Genomic DNA, 21,824 nt, shown 5'->3' on the forward strand with positions numbered 1-21,824 from the left:
GTGGAGTATGTCAAGAAGGTGATATAGGGAAGTAGAAACAAGCTCAGATTACTTGGGAACTTTTGCTATGAAGATAAGTGAAGAAATAGGACGGTGACTGAAGAGAGACATGGGATGGAAAGTTCTTTTCTTTTTTAAGAAGGAGATGCTTAATGACAGGATCAGAATGCTTGAAAATATATGCAGGTACAGAATCCAGGACACAAATCACACAATGCCCTTCAAAAGAAAAAGTAGGATCATGCCATCTTTTGGATGATCAAGGATATGGCATAATATGGCAGCTGGTGGCAACAGTAGAGTATATTTGCTGATGGGTGATGAGAGAATTCCTGTCTGGTAGCTTCTTTTATCTCGAGTAGGAATGAACCATGTTATAAGCTGTGATGAGGGTTTGGAGGAGAAGGCAGGAGAAGTGAAGTAATTTTATAGAAGAGTCAGAGAGAAAAATTGCAGCTCTGTGTTGAGAGTTCAATTGAAATGAGTAGTTATTAATATTGTTTGGTCAGACTGTCCATGAGTTAGTTTCCTAGGTCCTCCATAACAAAGTACTACAACATGGGTGGCTTAAAACAACAAAAATTAAGTTCCTCACAGTTCTGGAGGTCAGAAATCCAGAACTAAGGTGTTGGAAGTGTTAGTTCCTTCGGGGATTTCTGAAGGAGAAATTGTCCCATGCTTCTCCCTTAACTTCTGGTGGTTGCTGACATCCCTTGGTGTCAAACCTTTGGTCTGTAGATATATCACTCCTATCCCTGTCTCCTTCTTCCCATGGTGCACCTCCCTCTGTGTGTGTCTGTGTCCAAATTTCCCTTTTCTTCTGAGGCACCAGCCATATTGAATTTAGGGCCCACTCTAATCCAGTATGACACCATCTTAACTTGATTACACCTAAAAGACTCTCTCTACTCATGAGATCACATTCATAGGTTCTACGTGGACATGAATTTTAGGGGAGAATACCATTCCACCCAGTATATTTGGTCGTATAATATTCTTTACAAATGTTTAGTTGCTTGGGTTGAAATAATGAGTGAGTTTAATCAGTGTGATATTTATAACATTTTTTATAATTATCATTTCCTGTATAATTTTAATTTTATGCATAAAATTATCAGATTAGTATTTTTAGTGGTTTTTGCTAAGTGAAAAAAATTATCTTTCTTTGGTAGGATATATTTTCAAGTTAGAGTATAAGTTTTGTATGTTTCTGATGACTCTAAATAAAGCGAAAAAGCAGACAACTATACATCTTCTGCAGCTCCGCTTTTGATTTCAGATATGTTTCATCATCTGGATAATAGTCAGTTTCGAGGCCTGAGTACCGCCCTTGTTCCACCAGTGACTTTAATGAGATCCTGGTTCTGTCAAAAAAACTATTTTTTTTTTTTGTTTGTTTGTTTTAACTGCAAGGACTTCTTAGATTTCGAAATAGCTTTCTGCTTTTGATTTCACAAATGAGAAAACAGAAGCCTATAGGTGTTAACTGAATTACCAAAGACATTATATATAAATAGAAATTCAGTTGGTGGAACTCTTATTGTAAGGTTGTTTTTGCTGTGCCATAAAATTATTCTTGTTCTTCATTTATGAAGTGAGGCAGATATATATCTTGACTCTCTGTAATAGTTATTATAAGTATAGAATGAGAAGAAATAAATGAAAAAGATCTGCAAATCCTAAATTCACCCTCATGTAATTGAGACCAATTTCCAAAGCTCTGGCTCCAGAAAAATTAGATCTTAATTCCTAATTCCTTCCTTGTAGTGTCATAAATATAATGAAGTACATATAAATATGAAACCTATGTCTTGCTTTAAAATGAATAAATATTAAAGGTGCCTGGGTGGCTCAGTCAGTTAAGCATCTGACTTTGGCTCAGGTCATGATCTCACGGTTCATGAGTTCAAGCCCCATGTTGGACTCATTGCTGAGACTTCAGAGCCTGGAGCCTGCTTCAGATTCTCCCTCTCTCTCTGCCCCTCCCCACTCTCTGTTCTCTCTCTCAAAAATAAACATTTGAAAATTTTGTAATAAATTAATTAAATAAAATAATATAAAGGGTAAATATTGGTAAATAGGGAAATTATTACATTTCTTCTCTTTTACTCATCAGAATAATAATTTCTAATTATCAGGTATCATTCATTTCCATATCACAGATTTTTTTCTTCTATTTTCCTAATTACATATGTATCTAGTTTTGTTGAAATAACTCCAATGTTATCAATTTGTCAGCCTAGAAGAGCAAATAAAATGTCAAGGACAGTGTGTTTGACCACATTTCCAGTTTGTAAACAAGTCTTGGTTGGGTAGCTCTGTTTGTAAAGTAGAAATGTGGTCAACAGACGCTTAGTCCCTACAGTCTACAGAGAAGGCTAAATCTGCTTCTGATTTTTACATGATCAACTACATTAAATGTTGATGCAATTAAGTGATGCATTGCTGTTGTTCATCTCTTTGCACTCAGATTTAGCATATGTTTACAAAGGGACACTGATCCGGCAGCAGATTAAAACAGTTATGTATTAAAAGTTTGTCAGTACAACAGATTGCAAAATAAAAGTTGATTTATCCATTCTTACATTTTCCTTTAGGATACAGAATATGGGCCTGCATTTTGTTTCTAGCTTCCTCTCCTTTCATTTTTCCTTTTCATTTTAAACTTATTGCCTCATTCATTAATTTACAGAATTAAAAGCCATAACTGAATTCTGTTACCTCTGTTGTGTGCTCTCCAACAGTGCACATGCAAACAAGGTCATGAGAGATGTGCTCCAACAGCCCATGTGATTCCTTGGTAGGAAGGAATGTAAAAGGTAGGTGGTCAGCAGTGTCCATATCCCTAATGAATGTCAGCCCTTGAAGCTTTAAGAAATTTGAAATCCTGAAATAATAAATTTGAAAACTTGGCTAATTAGAATCACCCCTTTAAAGTAAAGGAGGAAAAATCTACTGACACCCTGGTGAGTTTCTAAAGGTTTTCCATATCAGCTTTCTACAGCACAAATGACTTCTCTAGGTAGGGCCCATTAAGGAAACAGCCCTAACTGTATCCAAAAACTTCTTTATGATGAAGTGAATCAATCAGAATGTTTCAGTGCTGAATTAAAAAAAACAAACCTATAAAGCCCTATTTGACATTCTGAACCAGTTTACAAAATTTGCTTGAATCCTGTGACATACAGAAGTTAACTCTATCTTCTCATAGATTAAAACAGCCCATGAACACATTATTCTTAGAAATAATGTCCACTTCCCATTTTGGAAGGCACTAAACAGTTACATAGACAGTGAGAATATAGCTAGCAGGTATAGATTCTCCCATAGAAGGAATAACTAGGAAGATATTATTATGGATGAAGGGTCATTACTAGAAGTTTTTGTCTTTAGTTTTACTTATTACAGGAAGAGAGCTCTTGATGAAGAATATCCTTTAGGTTCTGTTGAGAACACTCTTAAGGGATCAGATCAAGTTCTGGACTCTGATAAAGTCTGAGAGAAAGAGCCTTCAGCTTGCTTTTAAGCTGGTTTCCCCACTGAGAGGCAACTGTTTCTGATTTCTGGCTCCAGACAAAGGTTTTTCTCAAGGGTGTGCTGAGGGAGCAAATGTGCTCAATCCTAGTTGCTCCATATTCTCCAGCCCTGTGCATTCCCAGCCTGATCTGTAGGGCTTTAGCCCTCACAGTTTACAGCAACATCTGAAACCCTTTGGGATAAGAGCTGGGACAGATTCTATTGTATTCTACCAGCCTCCTCTGATGTACTTGCAAGAACAATAAACTACAAAGGTTGGAATCCTAGTTTTGCATTTGCTAGCTGTGTGCCCATAGGCAAGTACATGACCTCTCTCTGTATTAGTCTTATCATCCTTAAAATAGGAATTATGAATTTGATAAAACCTTCCCTGATCCATACCTTCATAGGGGGAAGTAAAAAGAGGATCCCAGAAAAATCCCACTCATCTACCCCACAAATAACACAGCCATGGCACCACAATTTGCTTTGGGGACCATTAGGCATAACCCCAACTTGCCTTTCATCTCTATTTATATCAGCCCTTACAAAAAGCCTTGGCCTTGGAGGTCATCCCATATCACTTCTTATCTCCAAATTGCTATGTACATTCCCAAATAAAAACCTTTCCACTGGACCCCTGTGAACTTTTAGTTTGTTATGAGCTTCTTCTTTGAATTTTTCCTTCAGAGAATTGCAGACCTCTCATGTTATGGCTATTTCTTCTTTTTTTTTTTTTTTAATTTTAAATGTTTATTTATATTTGAGAGACAGAGACACAGACAGAGTGTGAGCAGGGGAGGGTGGAGAGAGAGGGAGACACAGAATCAGAAGTAGGCTCCAGGCTCTGAGCTCTCAGTACAGAGCCCAATATGGGGCTTGAACTCACAAACCATGAGATCATGACCTGAGTCGAAGTCAGACACTTAACTGACTAAGCCACCCAGGGGCCCTGTGATGGCTATTTCTCGCCTTTACCACTACTGCTACTGGGCCTGGAGATGGAGTAGGTATTCTTGCTGCTTCCAGACATTAATATTCATGTGTTCTTCCTAAAACCCTTGAAACTTTAAAGTTTATGCCAACGGACTTTACTACCTGTTAACCTTTCTCTCTGATCCTGTGTCACCACTCCCAGCCCATTCCTTGAAGACATCGGCTTCTCATTGTCACTCTCATCAGAACTATTCCTGTGATCACTATTGATGATTTCAATAACCAAATCAATGGTATTTCAAATATCATGGCCTTTCTTCCTTGGCCTTCAGTCATCTAACCATCTTGTCCTCTACCTACCTCTATCGCCTACTCCCAGACTTGCCCCAGCACTGTTCTAACAAAACTTCTTGTAATGGCAAAAATATTCTGTATCTGCACTGCCCAATACGGTAGCCATCAGACGCATGTGGTTATTGACCGTTAGAAAAGTGGCTGATGTGAGTGAGGAATTGGATTTAATTTTTTTTAATATAACAGAACATTTAATTACATCAGTTTCACATCAACACACTATTCATTTAATAATGATTATATTGGCCATTTCCATTGGATGGCAGGAGGCTCTTCTACTAAAAGGCTCCCATGATTTCCACTGTATCATTTTTCTTGCCAGATTTAGTTCATTTTCAGCCAGAAGAATCACCTCTTCTAGTAGGCCACCCTGAAGTTAGTCTTTTAAAATTTCTTAACATCTGGTTCTGCTTTAACCATATCCAGCTTTTCATTTGTAATCTGTACTGTATACTTTCTACACGCTGCATTTTTAGGAATTTGCTCAAGATCATCAAGAATCTTTGTGTACAATATTCTAAGATTCTTGTGTGGACTTTCACATATAGCCAATCACACAAGGCCAGTGGTCTTCTTCAACAACCTGCCATGACAGCTAATTTTAATTATTAAAATTTAAATTTAAATAGATGCATGTGGCCAGTGGCTATCTTTAACAATGGGGCCCTAGGCTTTATCATTGTCAAAAGCTATATCCTCTTTATAATTTTAAATTTAAGTATCACTAACAACTCTTAAAACATCACGTCCTACCTTTTCAACTCATTCACTCTCTTCATTACCCTAGCTATATCAAAACTTGTACCAAAGAGTGACCCCACTAACCCTTAAGCTTTTTTGATCCCTTCTTCCTTCTTTGTATCCTCACTTTACTCTTGCTTTTCAGGTTTTATCAGCATAAGAACAACCTTGCATACACATTTAACTCCGTCATTTTTTTTTTACAAATAGTTTATTGTCAAGTTGGTTTCCATATAACACCCAGTGCTCATCCCCACAAATGCCCTCCTCCATGCCCATCTCCCCCCTCCCCCTTCACACCCATCAGTCCTCAGTTTGTTCTCAGCATTCAAGAGTCTCTCACGGTTTGCCTCTCTCCCTCTCCCTGACTACTTCAAGCTTTCTTAAGTGCAACTCTTTATCTACTCCTAACCTGCACCTGTACACTAAATATGGCTAAAGAAACATACATGAGGGGTGCCAATCTGGCTAAGTCAGAAAAGCATGAGACTCTTGCTCTCAGGGTCTTGAGTTCGAGCCCCACATTGGGTGTCGAGATTACTTAAATAACAATAAAATTTTAAAAAAAGAAAGAGTACTTCCTTTTTTTATGATAATGCTCACTAGTTAAATTACTGATCATTAATTTCAAGTGGCTCTGAGTGTAGGCCAAGCATCCAACTAGATTTAATTATCATTTCATTCTTCCATTCTCCTAAATAAAATTTCATACTTTCTTATGGTAGCTGGGTGGCTCAACTGGTTAAGCATCCAACTCTTGGTTTTTGGCTCAGGTCATGACCTCAAGGTTTGTGAGTTTGAGCCCCATATGGGGCTCTGTGCTGTCAGTGTGTATTCTACTTGGGATTCTCTCTTTCTTCTTCTCTCCATGGCTTTCCCCCACTTTACTCTCTTTCTCTCTCTTTCAAAATAAATAAGAAATCTTTTAGAAAATTCACACTTTCTCTATTCTCCCTAAACATCTAATATGTCCTCTCCTTTCCAAGACACACAGCTTATGTTTTTTATTATTATTTCATAAAGAAAATGCAGAGAATAACAAGAGGACCTCACATCCTCTTCCACTTCCTATTTTCTCCTTCCTTTCCATTGCCTTCATGAAAATGTCAGTATGTAAGCTACAGGGTAGGACCAAGCAAGCAGGCATCTTTCTGAGACTGAGGATGGTAGGAGCCAGAGAATAGTAAGGCAGGTATCTATGGAGCAAAGCGGCCCAGCCTGGGGCTTTGGAGCTCACACAGGAGAAGTAGGCCCTCAATACCACTTATAACACCAATTTACCTATTGCCAATTCCTCCTATTTCTTGAATTAATGGACCCCTCTATTCAAGGTTGACCCCCGTATTTGTCTACTTGATCCCATCTTCTTATGACTAGTTAGAGCAACCATTCATCTCTTCTCCAACAGCAGTTGATTTACTCCCATCAGAATCCTAATGTTCTATACTATCTTCTTGTTTAAAAATAAAATCCCTTAACTCCACCTTGTCCTTTAGATACTGCCCTGTTTCTCTTCTCTACTTAAGAACAAAATTCCTTGGAGGAAGAATGGTTTTATTCTCCATCTTCAATTCCTCTGCTCCTATTCTCTCCTGAACTTATTTCAAGCATGCTTTAATCTCTACCACTACTCCAAGCACATTCTCATCAAGCTCACTAGTGCCTTCCATGCCCTTAAATCAAGTGGCCAATTCTCACCGCTCACTCATCTCATCTATCAGCAGCATTTAGCATATGGAGCAGTCACTCACTGGGGGGATTACTTTATTCACTAGGCTTCTGGGAAAAATCTTGGTTCTCCTGTACTCAGTGGCTGCTACTTCTCTGTCTCCTTTGCTGTTTCTTTCTCATCTCCTCAATGTCTATACTTCGGAATGTCTCAGTGCTCAATCTTGAGAACTCCTCATTTCTCTGTCAATATTTATCCCCTAGAGGATCTCTTTTGTCTCATAACTCTATGACCTGATGACTCCCAATGTATACCTCTCTTCTGAGCTCCACATTTATTGTATACCACTGCCTATTTGGCCTCTCTATCTAGAGGCATGTCAGAAACCTACTATGTCCAAATTCTCATGCATTATTCATCCAATATCTTCCAAACTTGTTCTTTCATAGTCTTTCTCATCTCAATAAATAGTAATTCCATTCTGCAGTTACTCAGGCCCCAAACCTTGGAGTCATTCTTTATTTGACATATCAAATTCTCTCAGCTTTACTTAAAATATATCTGTGATCTCAACACTTTTTTACCGTCCTCATTCTACTATCCTCCTACTATCCACAGTTGGCTCTTCTCTGGATTGTTTCAGTAGTCTCCTAACTAGTTGTCCTGTTGAAATCTTTCCCTTTATTAAGTCTAGCCAATGTTAATAGAACAGCCAGAGATATCTTTTTACATTTATGTCAGATAATACATCTCCCCTCTCAAAACCCTCCCAAGGCTTATGTGTTATTTTTAGAGAAAAGTCCAAAATCCTCTAGGACCTGATCCTCTGTTGCTCTCTTACTGGATTTTCTATCAATCTCCTATCTCATCTCTGGGAATTGGCTTCATTGATCTTCCTGAGGGATTTTACACTTGTTATAACCATAAGAACTTGGCACCTGATATTTCCTCTTCTTCTTTCAACTAGGTACATGGATCTCTCTCTTACTTCCTTCAGAGTTCTACTCAAATGTCAACTAATCAGGGAGACCTTCCCTGACCACCCTATCTAACATAACACCTTCCCCCATCCCTGTCTTCCCAAGATGCCCTATTCTGCTCACTTTGCTTTTTTTCTTTAACACTCCTATCTGACATCTTATATATTTGCTTATATATTTGTTTGTTGTCTATCTTCCTGACATTAAACTGCCTTCAGTGAGGGCAGGGGCTTTGTTTATTTACTGCCATTTTGCTAGCACTAGAGCAGTGCCTGACAGATAGAATGTACTCAGTAAATATATTGAGAGGTTTCAGAAATGAATAATAGACCCCATCCTTCAAGGTCAGGTATTAATTATCCTAAGATAAAAATCCATTAAGTCATTATGAGTTATTAATACCTCAGTGTAATTTATGTCCAATTACAGCTAAGAAGACTTGAGGGAATGGGGACAGGTGGGAATCAGGATGCCTAGTATCCAGGAATTGTCCTTAATTCACTCCAACTCTAGAGTTTTTGCTGTTGCTGTTTAGAGTTCATCAGCTATAAAATGATGTTGTTGGTCTAGATTGGAGGCTTTTAGTCTGGGATGTGGAGAGTGGATTAGCCCACAATGAGCATTCAGGGGATATGCATATCTTCTATTGTTGTATGAAAAATGTCAAAGCCAAGTAAACATATGTACATTTTTTTCAGATGAGAGAAAGTTCTGTAACCCTGAAATAGAGTAGAAGTCCTTGAAGTCTCTTTTGGTCTTAATTTCATATGATTCTAAGTTTTGAAGAAGGATGACAGGAGACAGCCTGATGCTGCTCTACACAGCTAGAAGGCAGTCTCCGTCCTGCGGCCTCCTTAGCAAGTCACTCCTCTTCCTTCATCTTGTTTTGTGTGGCTTGTAAACTGAAGCCTTGGGACTAAATGATCCAAAGTAATACTTTGTGATTCTAATTTAATACAAACAAGGCAGACCAAGGGGCGCCTGGGTGGCTCAGTAGGTTAAGCGTCTGACTTCAGCTCTGGTCTTGATCTGGCTTGTGAGTTTAGTTTGTCTCCCTCTCTCTTTGCTCCTCCCCTGCGCACCCTCTGTATCTCTCTCTCAAAAATAAACATTAAGAAAATTAAAAACAAAATAAACAAGGAAGACCAAAACATACAAGCAAAGAAAACCTGTAGTCAGGTTGGCAATTCTGATTTGTCCCTTTGGGGCCCTCAGGAGTCAGAATTGTAGACCTGCTAATGTTCTAAGAGTACTTTGAGAGCTGGAGTGGTTCCTGCATAAGACTCTAGCTGAGGAACTCAGTGACCTCCTCAGAGACAGAAGATTACTTCTTAAGGATGACTGGGAATGGAGAAGAAAAAGCTTCACCACTGACCTTAAAGAAACGAGATCTGCTCCCTTAAAGTGTAACCTCATAAACCCTGAAATAAATTCTGGAAAATACCTCTTTATGGTGTTGAAGAATTTTACTTTGAAGGGTTAAATGGGTGTGTGCAGTCTAATGCTCCCTTGTTATTCTACTTTTCTCATTAGAATTCAGATAACATTTTGTTATTGAGGAAATGAATTTGTCACAACATGCATAATTTTGATTTGTTTCATTCTCCTAACTCTCTCCCCCTGCCCCTCCAAGCCCTTGCTAGAGCCTGTTATTTCTTTCTTTATAAATGTGTCCTGGTTGCTCTGGAAAAGAAATTTATGACCAGGCTCTAGGAATACTGATAGCACTTAGAGGAAGTTGTTTGAAGCCTCCCCTTTCTCTGATAAAAGGCATAGGGGACAACAGTGTGGAATGTGGAAGGTTGAGCCAGTAATCTCATTTTTTCATTCAGTACCCACTGCATGCCAAACCCTATGCTGAACACTTAAAGTCAAATGAGACACACTCCCTGTTCTGCTCTCTCAGAGCCGCAACAAAACAGAGCGGGTTGCCTTCACCCAGGGATTTGCGCTGGAATCTATTCTGTGGGCAGCTTTTTGCTTCTCCCTCCTGGAAGTGGTAAGGCCGGGATGTATGATGGCAAGGACAGTGTCTTTGGCCAGTAGACAAGTTGTCTCCATTCCTCCGGTGGGGGAATGGGACTGAATAGGGTATTTTTTTCCGGGCCTGGCCCAAACTGGGCTGTGCCTCAAGGGCCCATTAGGCTGCAGGTCACAGCAGCTGGAGCCCAGGCGCCCAGAGCCAGTCACGCGTCTGTGCTGCCCGCTCCATGAGGCACAATGGAGTCATTGACTATTTATTTACTCCGTACAACAAGGGTGCTGTTGACTTTATTACGGGAGCCTCCCTGCCACCCCCTGGATCTTTAAATGACTAACAGACTCTCCATTGCCACTAACTAATCTCTCCTTAACCTTTGTTAAGTCCTGAGTCTCCCTAACCAAGGCGGGCACAGTAGGCATGTAGGAGGTAAGGAGACTCCGAAGTGGTGTCCAAGAAGCTAGAGACTGGTGGTTTTGCGCGAGAGCCAGGTAGGGCTTGGCAGAACTGTTTCTGTGTGTTCCAGGACTAGGCTGAATCAGCGCTAGCCCCAGGGCGTGGAGGGTGTCAATACTGAGCCAGGCTCCGGCGAGGGCTTAATTTTATGGGAGTGGGGTCGGGGGAGGGCTCCAAGAAAGAAGCAACCAAAGGAAAAAACGCTCGTCTCCAGCCAAGACCATTTGTCCCCTGGTACGCAGAGCCTCTGCTTTTGGGCCTTCGAAATTAGAGATCCGAGTGACGCTGGGGATCAGGGCTGCTATGGGACCCGGCAGACCCACAGGATCTCACCTGGCCCCTTCCTTATACAACCTGTTTGAAAATTGTCTCCAGGCTCAGCACACGGCCTGTTCCGGCTCAGCCTCACTTAAACCTTCTCGCGAATCGCGGCTCGCCAACTTCCTCTGGGGGCAACTTGCTAAGTCTCTGCTCTAGTTAATATTGTAGGGCCGAGGATAAAATAGCAATGGTATTGAATAGATGTTGACTTATCCGACCCAGAGGAGCAGAAATCAGAGATTGTTTGCAGAAGCTAATCGTTTCTGCCGAGCAGGGAAACCTATACAGCTCTTGGCCGGAGGCTCCTCCCTGAAACAGAGCCCGGGAAGACTCGAGGTCTTAGGTGCCCCTCCCCACCTCGGGCCCAGTAAAAAGTCCTCCAGGGGATTTAGACTGGCGGCTGCCTAGCCGGGACTTCTCCCCAGGCTCCTTTCTCCAACCTTAGAGTCTGAGATCTCACGTTCGGCTTCCACCAGATCTAAAAACCCAACTTCTTTCTGCGAATTGCTTGGGTTGACCGTTCAAAGACCTCGGGGACATGGCGGTGGGGGGAAGCGGGGGCCAAGAAGATGTTTGCCATTAAGCCTTCAAACAGGCATAGAGACTTCTCGTAGACTCCCGGGAGAAGTCTCATTCTACTTTGAGCAACGGAGGCGAGAGAGGTGCGCGGATTCCAGGCATCTAAAGGGTACGGGCAGCCCGAGGAGAGAGCATTGAGAGAGTGTACACAGGAGGTGAAGGCGAAGTAAGGAACCAGTCAAAATCTTTACAGCAAACATCAAAGGGAAATGGCAGTAGTTGGACTAAAAGGGCCACTTTGGAGACTATGAGCTGCTCCCCAAATCCTGGCGGCAAAGAAGTATCGTTGCTATGGTTTCGAAGAGGTATAAAAGCCACCACCCAAAACCGTACATGCTCAGGCTCCTTACAGGTGTTGTCACAACCCAGGGCCAGGCAAATTCCTTGGGGGTTTGCATCACTCTTTGACCGAACATCTCAGTCCTGGTCCCCCGATCCCAGAGCAGACGGGGGTGTGCGCGAGAGATGATGTCCCGGAGAGAGGACTTATAACGTCCGAGCCTGGAGGCGCCCAGAATTCTTGCACTTTCGCTCCTGAGGTCCGGGGGGAGGGGAGCGCTGCGCCCTGGTGGCCGTAGCCGCCGGGAGTGTGCGGGGGCCGCAGGGAAAGGAGCGCGGCGCCTTTAAAGCAAGAGGCGAGGAACCCCCGCCAGGAGGCGTGTCTGTCTCCGCCGCCGCCGCCGCGGCCGCCGCTGCTCCACGGTCTCCGTCTCTGCCGCCGCCGTCACTCGCGCTCGGCGCCCGCGGCTGCGCCCCTCTGTCCGGGAGCAGCCGACTTCCCGCCCGACCTCCTCCGGCTGCTCCTCCCCGAGGACCACCCCTCCCCCTCCCTGCCTACCTCGCCCGCAGCGAGAGGTAAGGACTCCCCCCGGTGGGCTCTGCTCGGGGCTGCCTCCCGAGGTGTACGTTCCCACAGGAGGGACCGAGGGTGGGCGAGGGGCTTTTAACGCCTGGAGAGGAAGAAGGCGAACCTTAGCGCGGCGGAGCCCGGCGCTCTCGGGGTCCCCGCTGGACCGATTCGCTGCGAGTGGCTTTGTCCCGCTCGCCTCAGCCAATTCCCGTCAAGGATACAACTGGCTCGGTTGGCTGCGGGCGCTCGCGTTCTCCACATAAAATAATTTAATAAGTGGACGTGTCAGGAAGTGGCCTCAGCTACTGGGACTCACGCGAGGCGAAGAGAGACAGATGGCAAGAATCTGTGTGTCTGCCTGCGGGTCTGACGGACTCCCAAGCCTTCATTCCATCCGCCCATTTTCCCATTAACCCTGCTCCTTAGTTCTGTGCTGAAGTACAGACATTCATTTTAACGAGTGCCAGTATCCAGAGAGTCTGAAAAAAATCTCGGAGGACGTCCCATTAGGGTAGGGGGAGTCACCAGGGTGGATCGTAAACGGCAGAAACTTTTAATGACTCTCATTCCCTGATATTTTTACCTTCAAGAAGTTCTTTACGAAACACCACGACCTAGCTGAGACTCCCTAGATAATGATTTCCAATTTAGGGAGTAGAGGACATTAGAAAACTTACTACTACTATCCTTTCGGTAACACACAGACAACCTTCTAGCATTTCTTCATCTTCATACTGTAAGTATTCTGTCATCAGAAATTACCTTATGGATTAATGATTATTTCACAAGAGATGATCGATTCATTCCAATCTTAATTAGCCTGTAGTTTAGTTGCTGGAAGATAGGTAATAATATTTCAATTTTTAATTTGCCTAACTTTTATAGAAACCATTCCTGTAACCATCACCGGCAGCTTTCAGTGTCCTTAGGAACTTATTAAACAACCAACTAACCAAACAAACAATATGAAACCAACAGAAGAAAGGTGACTGAAAAATAAGTGATGGCTGGAAGTCTTACCGTTCCATTTTCTTCTGTTAAAACCCACTGAAGATTGCACAGACTAAAATTTTTAAAAGGGAGGGAGGGAAGCTTCCAGGAAATGTAAAGCTATTCCAATTCAATTTCCTAATTAAGATACACTTCTTTTGGTATCTAAAAATTAATTAAAACTCTAAATGTCATTAATCATCAATGCAGCAGAATCTTGGTGGAACAGCTGATATGTGTTCAGAATCACAAGGGATTGCATAGCATAGCATTCGTAGTTAGGAAGAGTGAAGTGTAGGTATGCAACAGTGTGGTTTTAACTGATGTCAGTTCCGACTTTATTCTCTGGCACCTCTAATGCCATGGATGAACAGGCTGTTTATTTTAGTTTAGCTTCCATACAACAGGCCATATGCATGGAAGAAGAGGTCAGGTGTTACTGTGAGATGAGGTGTCTCAAATGTCATGTAACAGCAGGACTTCGGCGACAAGTCAAGTGAAATCGTTAGAAAGAATTCCATGTGAAAAAATTTAAATATACGTATGGCATGGAAGAACCTTTGAAACATCTTTGAAATTCAGATTGTCCTGGGATATGTATTTGCTGTCTTTTGCAAAAGGTATAGGCATTGTCTTTTTAAACTACGCTGTAAGGATTATTACACATTTGTACATGCCCCAGCAGGTGGCAGCTAACTAGAATAAGATTCATTTTCACTGGGAGAATAGAAAACTAAAATTGCTTCTCAAGTAATAGTGCCCAAGAATAAGAGGTCATTAGTGTCAGTAAACATAAAAACACAGTGAAGGATGAAGCTACTGGCATTTTGTTGTTGTTGGAACAAGCTTTGCATGAATATGATATGCATTTTGTTCTTTGCTAATTTATCATAGGCTTGATATCTCTTCATGTCAGGACCTTCTGTGTGTGTGTGTGTGTGTGTGGAGGCTTACTTTTAGATACAGCTCCTCTCTGTGTGTGCATATATGTATGTGTTTGCAGTTTGTCATTTCTGCTTTGACCTTGGAACCTACAGAGCTTTGGCTTCTAGAAATAAAGGTTGCCGTATGGTTAAAATAGACAAAAAGCAAATGAAACTATGGGATAAAGTGTGTAAATCTCACTATTACTAAATATATGATTCCCTGTCACCAAATAGTGTTTTTTGTTCCCTTTGAAAAAGGAACAAATTGCAAAACTGACACAATTTTAAAAAGAGTTCAATCTGGTCAGTGAACACTATATAATGACTTTATCAATCATATAGTCTCAGAACTGTGTTGTATAGTATCAGTATTGGGGAGAAACTTGTAATAACTTCAAAATTGTCCTACTCTAAGGCATCTTCCACACCATCCAGTCATTCTTTTCTAGTATTGTGGGGGGTAATTTTAGGATTTTTGCTGTTTTTGTTTTAGGGTGTTTTTTGGGGGGGGATGTTTGTGTTTTTGTCCTGGGAGTGAAGTTTAATGAGAAAGAATGATAATTAGTCTGATTACTCTCATAACAGATGAAAAACTGAAGGTGGAGAATTCAAAGCAGTAGCTAATTGTACATTTTAGAAATGTCTTTAGCCCCTGAACACTGATAGCATATTATTCAGTATTCTGATTTCTTGGTGGTTCTTCAGATAGTTTTTTTTTTAATGAAGAACAGTAGTTTAGTGCTCATGAGGGAATTCACAGTTAATGTAAATAGCTTTTGTAGTAGTATGCCCTGGAAAGGAATGACTATTAGCACAACCTGGGTAGGCCAGGCAATCCCAGTAAGTCACACTGAAATATACACACAGCACAGTTAACAAAATAGTCCTCTTGACAATGTGAACAACGCAATAATTCAAATTCCCAGACTCTGTGTGGTAGAATTATGCACATTGTCACTTCAAATGGCACATTACCCATTCAATGTACTACTTTCAATGTACTACTCCAGAATAAATCAATGCCTGGAGCGCTGTCCGCGGTCCTGAAGAAAGGTCGTCTCCTATCTTGTAGAAGTTCAGTTAGACAGGTGGAGGTGCTGCCTATGATGTTGAAGTCTTTCAGATTAGTTGATGGATGCAAATGAACCTAACTTAGCATATGTGCAAAATTGGTGCTTTGGGGACCAATTAATAGTAAGAAAAATTTATGATAGACTTTTTACTGTTTAACATACTAGGTAAGAACTTCATGAATCTGGAAGCTTCATCTTTTGCTTTTCCAACTAGACATCCAGCAAATAATCCCACAAAAGCCAAATAGGTTAGAATACTAGGTTTACATAAAGAAATTACAACTGTAATGTCAAATGCCATTATTTTAAAAGAATACATGAACAGGAGTTATCGTACATTTTGTTTTCTCAGGATTTATTACATGCTGGCTATACTGCAAAACTGCAGTATTTTGATTAGTCACAACAGAACATGTTATTTTCAAGTAGTATATATCAATCATATTGACAGATGAAAAAACTAAGAGTATTTAGTTTTTGGCCTGGCTGTCATTATTATATCTGCTATGATCAAAAATAGAGAGAACAAATAGAATGGAAACTAAATGAGACAACAAATACAGAATGTGTTGGAGTATACATGTCTTACAAGAGATATTTTATACATGGACTGAAGGAGTCGCTAGATACCCTTGGTTTTAGCACAAGGTGTTCTTTTTAAAGTGCTCAAATAGTCAAATTATTTGATTGAATTGCCTGCTACACTGCAGAACTAGTCATTCATGATACTTATTTTTGACACTGCAGTTATGCCTCCATCTTAAAAAAAAATCAATGCTCACTTAATGCTTTTGCAAAATGTGGCTCTATTTTCAAGTCAGCATTTTATAATATCTTAAGAAAAAATAGAATGAAAAAAATCACTGTGATGGAATGAAAACATTACATCGTTTTCTTGCTATCTGGAAGAAATAGTATTCATATCAGTCCTTATTAAAAAATTAGATATTCTTCAAATAAGGTAAACTCATATAATTTTTTCATAAGGTTTAGCCTATGCCCTGTCAGTTGGCTATGAAGAATAATTAATTTTAAAATACAGGTCCAGAACTTTGCCTTTTGTGGTACTTGATCACTTAAAAATATCAATATGTAAAATATATTTATTACAGCTATCTCAGTTTCACTTACTAATGTAAAATATTAGGGTCAGATATTTTTATTTCTATGTCTGGAGTATAGCATATTACCTATTTCAACAGTAAAATGTGTTTTCATGTTAAAAGAATATATATTTCTGTACTTTATAAAAAAATAAATTGCAGCTGGTAAAAGCCAAGACAGTCACTGCCTAAAGACTCTAAATATTCTGATAAGAATGGTAGACAATAAGAAGGCATTTTTTAGACAAAATTGTGACACTCAATGTTGCCCAAGTAATGATCCCATATTCTGCCTCTGAAAGAAAAACATATTCAAAAAATGAAAATAAGAAAAAATTTGAGTGTAAATTATTGAAGCCTTTGGAGTTTGTTATACCAACTGAAACATCATTGTCTTTTTATATATGCACAATTATTTTAGATGAGCTAAAAATATGGATGGGGAAATAGGATTCCTTCATTTTAATTCAATACTTTTCCTTCTAAAAGACCACTTGAAATGTATTTTTTATTCCTGGGTAGTAATCATTGAGTCCACTCAAGTTTTTAAAGACTATCTTAACTTCTGCAGTTGCACTCCAATCTATATTCACTACTGGACAAATTTTTTTTTAAAGAATATAAACAAGACCTTTCAACCTAAACACAGGTTACATATGCGTAAATTCTTCTGACTGAGACCACTTCCTTTTTTTTTTTTTTTACAACTCTTAGGCAAAGTGACTTTGATTTAGCTTGTCATTTATTAAAATTCATCAGTTAAAGTCTGCTTGCATACACCAGTCACTCTTTTAGCAAAGACTCTTATGGAAAAGAAAAGCACTCTCTCCATGTAAATAAATCCAACTTCTTTCTTGAAACTCAAAGCGGGCGATGAGATCGGTTGCATAAGAGATATTGGGAAGCTCACTGGCAGGAAGCCTTAAGAGGCAAGCAGCTATCTCAATTTTTCTCACTTAATCTTGGCTTCACGTCAGAAGCTGTGCAGCAGTGCAGTAGAATAGGGCCTGGCAAAACCTTTGCGAGCAAAGCGCCATTTGTGCTGGGACTGTGGCTCGCTACCGACGCCTTGGCGGTTTACAGGCTGGATTTCCCATTGATCTCCTCCTCCTTTGCTTCCCCAGGCTCGCGCGGCCGGACATTGTGGGTGTGCGTGCTGGATTTCTCCCGGATGCTCCCCGACTAACATGGATGTCCCACCATCCCTTGCAGTGGAAGGTTGCTCCTTGGCGCAGTGAGTGAAGAACATGCAGCGATTGCTAATGGGTTTGGGAAGCGGAGACTCCTTCCTCTCTCTGTGACCATGCCGTGATCGTGTCTGCGGCCACCACTCGACGCATACTCATTCCTACCCGAACCGGGAGCCTAACGCTAGATCGGGGAAGTGGGTGCCGCGCGTGTGGACACAGAAACACCATGAAGATTATTTCCCCGATTCTAAGTAATCCAGTCTTCAGGCGAACCATTAAACTCCTGCTCTGCTTACTGTGGATTGGATATTCCCAAGGAACCACACATGTGTTAAGATTTGGTAAGATTCCCCATCCCTCTCCATTGCCTGATCTCCGGCTCCGAGGCAGCCGGATGTAAACAGGCGGGTTCACTGTGACAGGCGGGTGGGCTCAATGCATTCCGACCTTTTCGCTGCTCAGTAGCCTCCCGGGTTTTAAAGAACCCCCTTGTGCTTTTCATTTCGTTTCTTTTTTTCTTTCTTTTATTAAAAAAAAAAATCCACGGGAGGATGAAGTGAGAGCCAGTGTGTGGTGGTGGTCGCTGCACTACCTCCACACCGTAGCCTGAGATGGTGATGACGCTGGGGGCACAGCCGGCGGTTGCGCCCGCCTGTCTCCGCGGTAGCCCTCTGGGCTTGGCGGGCAGAACGTGCGCGCTGGGGCTATACACACCTCTCAGCTTGCGGGGCAGACGAGTCAATACCTGGTAACTCTTTGGCAAGTTGGCGTCTGTCTGCTTCGGTCAGGGACCCGGACAGGTCCGCGAGTGAAAGGCGCTAACCCTTTGATTTCTTTTGTCATCAGAGAGCCTTTTAGGTTAATTTCACCGCTCTCCAGCCCCTGGTTGCCTTTTTGGGGACAAGGCGCTTTAAAAAATGTCGTTGTAAGGTAGACGGCTCTATTGAGCAAGAGGAAGCTGCTGCTTAGCTGAAGTGAAACAGCGTCCTAAGAAAGGGTTCTGTTTGTTTTTAACTTGTGAGCCCTCCTCTCCCAGCTTTCTTAGAGTCCCGATCTAATGAATGATTAACAGTGGTGATTGGGGCAGAGAGTAGTTGTGTATGGGAGTCTGAGTGTGCGTCTTTATTTCATTGTGGCATGATAAAACAGTCGAGTGGCAGTTATATATTTGGGGAATCTATCGCTTTCCTAAGGAATCAGGGTTCTTTTAGAGTCGAAGGAAAATCTAAACGTGGGATTCCTGTGAAAACGCTGGACAGGAGATTTGCTTGGAGGAAATGAAGCGTGGGCAACGCTCAGCTGCTGTGAATGTCCAATGGAGTTTTAGGAGGAGCAGAACTAGTCAGGGAAAGTTCCCTTAAGTAGATAAGAGCGAGAGAGGAGAAAGCCAACTGGGTAAACGCTCTCACAGTGGGCGCCTTCTTTGACAGTTCAAATGGATTTAGACCAAAGAGTGCAAGAAACCGGATCATCCTGAGTATGTGTCTTTGAGATAAAAGCAGATACATTAAGTCAGTCAAATTCAAATCGAAGTGACTGCCTGCATCTCTTATTATGTCAACAGCATCTTCTCTCTTTCCTTTTTCCCATGTGCCTTTTCTATAATGATAAAATCCATCATCTCTTTTGGGCTTTGCTGAGCCAGGATAGGAATGCTTTTCACAGATTAACAAAAGGGAATCTTATTTTCCCTTTCCCCCATCCAACACATAAACACCTGGAGTCCAGAAGGATGGTAATGACAAAGAGAGACAACAGGTTATATCTAAATTTCTGCACTAGCAGGTTTTTTTTTCCTCATGCCTTTAGATGGTACTTAAGCACGTTGCTCTTAGCAACAAGAGTCCACAGGAATGTCTGTTTCTTTGGATGAGATTAAACAGGTCTCTGTATCATTGGAAATGTGTGTGTGTGTTCAGCTTTTCTCCTCCAACCATGATAAATGCTACAGTATGGTAGTTTTGCCCAATATTTTGAATAGTACAACCTACTTATTTGGAATACTGAGGTATCTTCTGAAATGTGTTTGTGAATGAGTGTGCCCTAGTATGTTTGCTTGTGGACTGGGTGGGGGAAAAAAAAGAAGACTTGGAGCCGAAAAACTGCCACCAGTACTCTAAAAATTTAATTATTGCTGCTCTGGTCTTGCAGCACAATATTTGCTGAATCATTAGATTGTTACATTCGCTGATCATTTCATATCTTCATATTAAAAATCTTGGCGACTGTAGCAGAGTGTGTAGCAGCTTTCCAAAAGAGCTGACACACACACAAAAATATATTTTCCTAGACCAATGCTTACTAAGAATGTCCTTAAGAAATAGGAGAGTAGGCAAAGACCTTCTCACCAGTGCCTGGATACCTGAAACCAATGGCCCAGTTTTTAGATAACCTGTTATTTTCTCCATTAACTTCAAACATCTTCCACGTGGAGATCTATTTTTCTCTGATTTCTGACCTGAGTTATGGGGAAGGACTGTGTACATTGTAATCATTGGACCATTTCCCTGCTTGGGCTCTTTGGATGCATTGATGGGAGTTTTATTTTCTTCTGGTGAAGACATGTTTTGAGTGGACTGGATGGTTGGTTGAATGTGTATAAGCCACTCTTGAGAAAGGTTATTTTCAACTTTGATTCAAAGGGCCAACCAGAGCCTCACCATTAGCCTCCTGCCTCCGAACGGTAGGGTTTGGGGTTGCTGGTGGAGCAGCTGCCCCTGGGCGGTGACCTGCCAAGTGTGGGTGAGAAGCACCGCCTCTGCTGAAGAGGTAGCAACCAGTCCCTTCTCCACCTCCCCAACTTACTGGGTTTGACTAGGAGCCGCCAACCAGCCAGAAACGCTGCCTGGGTGCCATGGCAACTGCTGAATGTGGCCAGGAGGCTGCCGCAGCCCCCCTTCCGGCTGGTGGTGGAAAACCACCCTCAATGGCTCTACGCTGCCCTTTTTACCCCTAACAACCTTCTGCCGAACCACGGGCACCCCCCCCCCCCAACCCACAAGGGCTGTAACTCGACCCTGACTCCTGGTCGTCCTATCAAAGTCTGTGGATTGGGGAGCTGCCTGCACAGGGTGCTGACCCTTGCTGAGTTTCTACAGGTCTAACAGGTACAAAGAGCCCCCACCCCCCACCCCCCCGTCTCATACACACGCACACACGCTGGCAAGTGCACTCTCGCGAAGCAAGTCCAACACTTTGGCACAGTGACTCTTCTCCCGTGCCCAAGAAAACTTACGCAGCTACGCCCAGGAACGCCTCTGTCGGGGCACTCTCCTCCCACCCTAACTGGCTTTCACCGAGCTCCACACCGGGGCCTGCTCCTCTGTGCGGCAGAGCACACAACTCCGAGATCTCTCTGGAGCGGTGACCCTGTGGCGCTTTCCCTCAGCTTTAAGATAGCTCAGGGCAGAGAGGGAAAGGACTTATGGTCAGCTAAGAGTCAGCTCCTCCGAAGCCGGCGCCCGTTTCCTGTCTTAGATCCTGGCTGCGCACACTTTGGCTTCTCCTGGCACAACGCTCACCTAGGGAGATGTCAGGGGACAACGTGGGTACCGGACGTCAGAGTCCGTTCTCTCGCTCCAGGTCAAACCAGACGTTCTCAGAGCCAGTTTTTCCAGGTGCCTGAGATGCCTCCAGCCGGGCCTCTCCCCAGGCACTGTGGGTGCCCGCTATGTAAATGAGGCACCTTTGTGTCTCTGCAGCTGTGTGCTGGCTCTGCTTGCAAGTGGTGAGGGCAAAGGCAGGATCTTTCCGTTTGCGGGGCCCTGGCCCCCAATACCACCGTCTCCCATCTAAACTACCGCAGCTCTTGATACTTGAACATTGCTTTACTTACAGTAGCCTCCCTCTCTTCCAGTTCTGCTCCAATCCCTGCTTCTGGGACAGCCTGAGTGTAGAAAGTGGCTCAGTCTGGGGCTCGGGACTCATACTCGTACTGGGCTAGCAGTCCCTTTTGTAGTTTGGGAGGCTTTGACATCTTCGCTAAAAAGCCACTCCTCAAGATACCACTTGTTTCCAGTCTTTGAGATCGGATTATTTTTCAGTCTTTGTCTGAATTGGCATTTAGAACTCCAGGAGTAAAGACATCAACCCAAACTTTTTCCCAAGCTCTTGGGCAGCTTCTCCAAGCTAGTGGTGTCAGAAGAGCTGAGCATGTGTT

The 21,824-nt window shown here is 42.3% G+C and overlaps 1 pseudogene; it reads right to left on the bottom strand.

Moving 5' to 3' along the window:
• Positions 1-5,043: 5,043 nt before the first annotated feature.
• LOC120226124 lies at positions 5,044-13,923 on the bottom strand (annotated as a pseudogene).
• Positions 13,924-21,824: the final 7,901 nt, after the last annotated feature.

Source organism: Hyaena hyaena, unplaced genomic scaffold (assembly GCF_003009895.1).
Source record: "Hyaena hyaena isolate Hyena2069 unplaced genomic scaffold, ASM300989v1 scaffold_1599, whole genome shotgun sequence".
In the NCBI taxonomy this organism is placed as follows: Eukaryota; Metazoa; Chordata; class Mammalia; order Carnivora; family Hyaenidae; genus Hyaena; species Hyaena hyaena.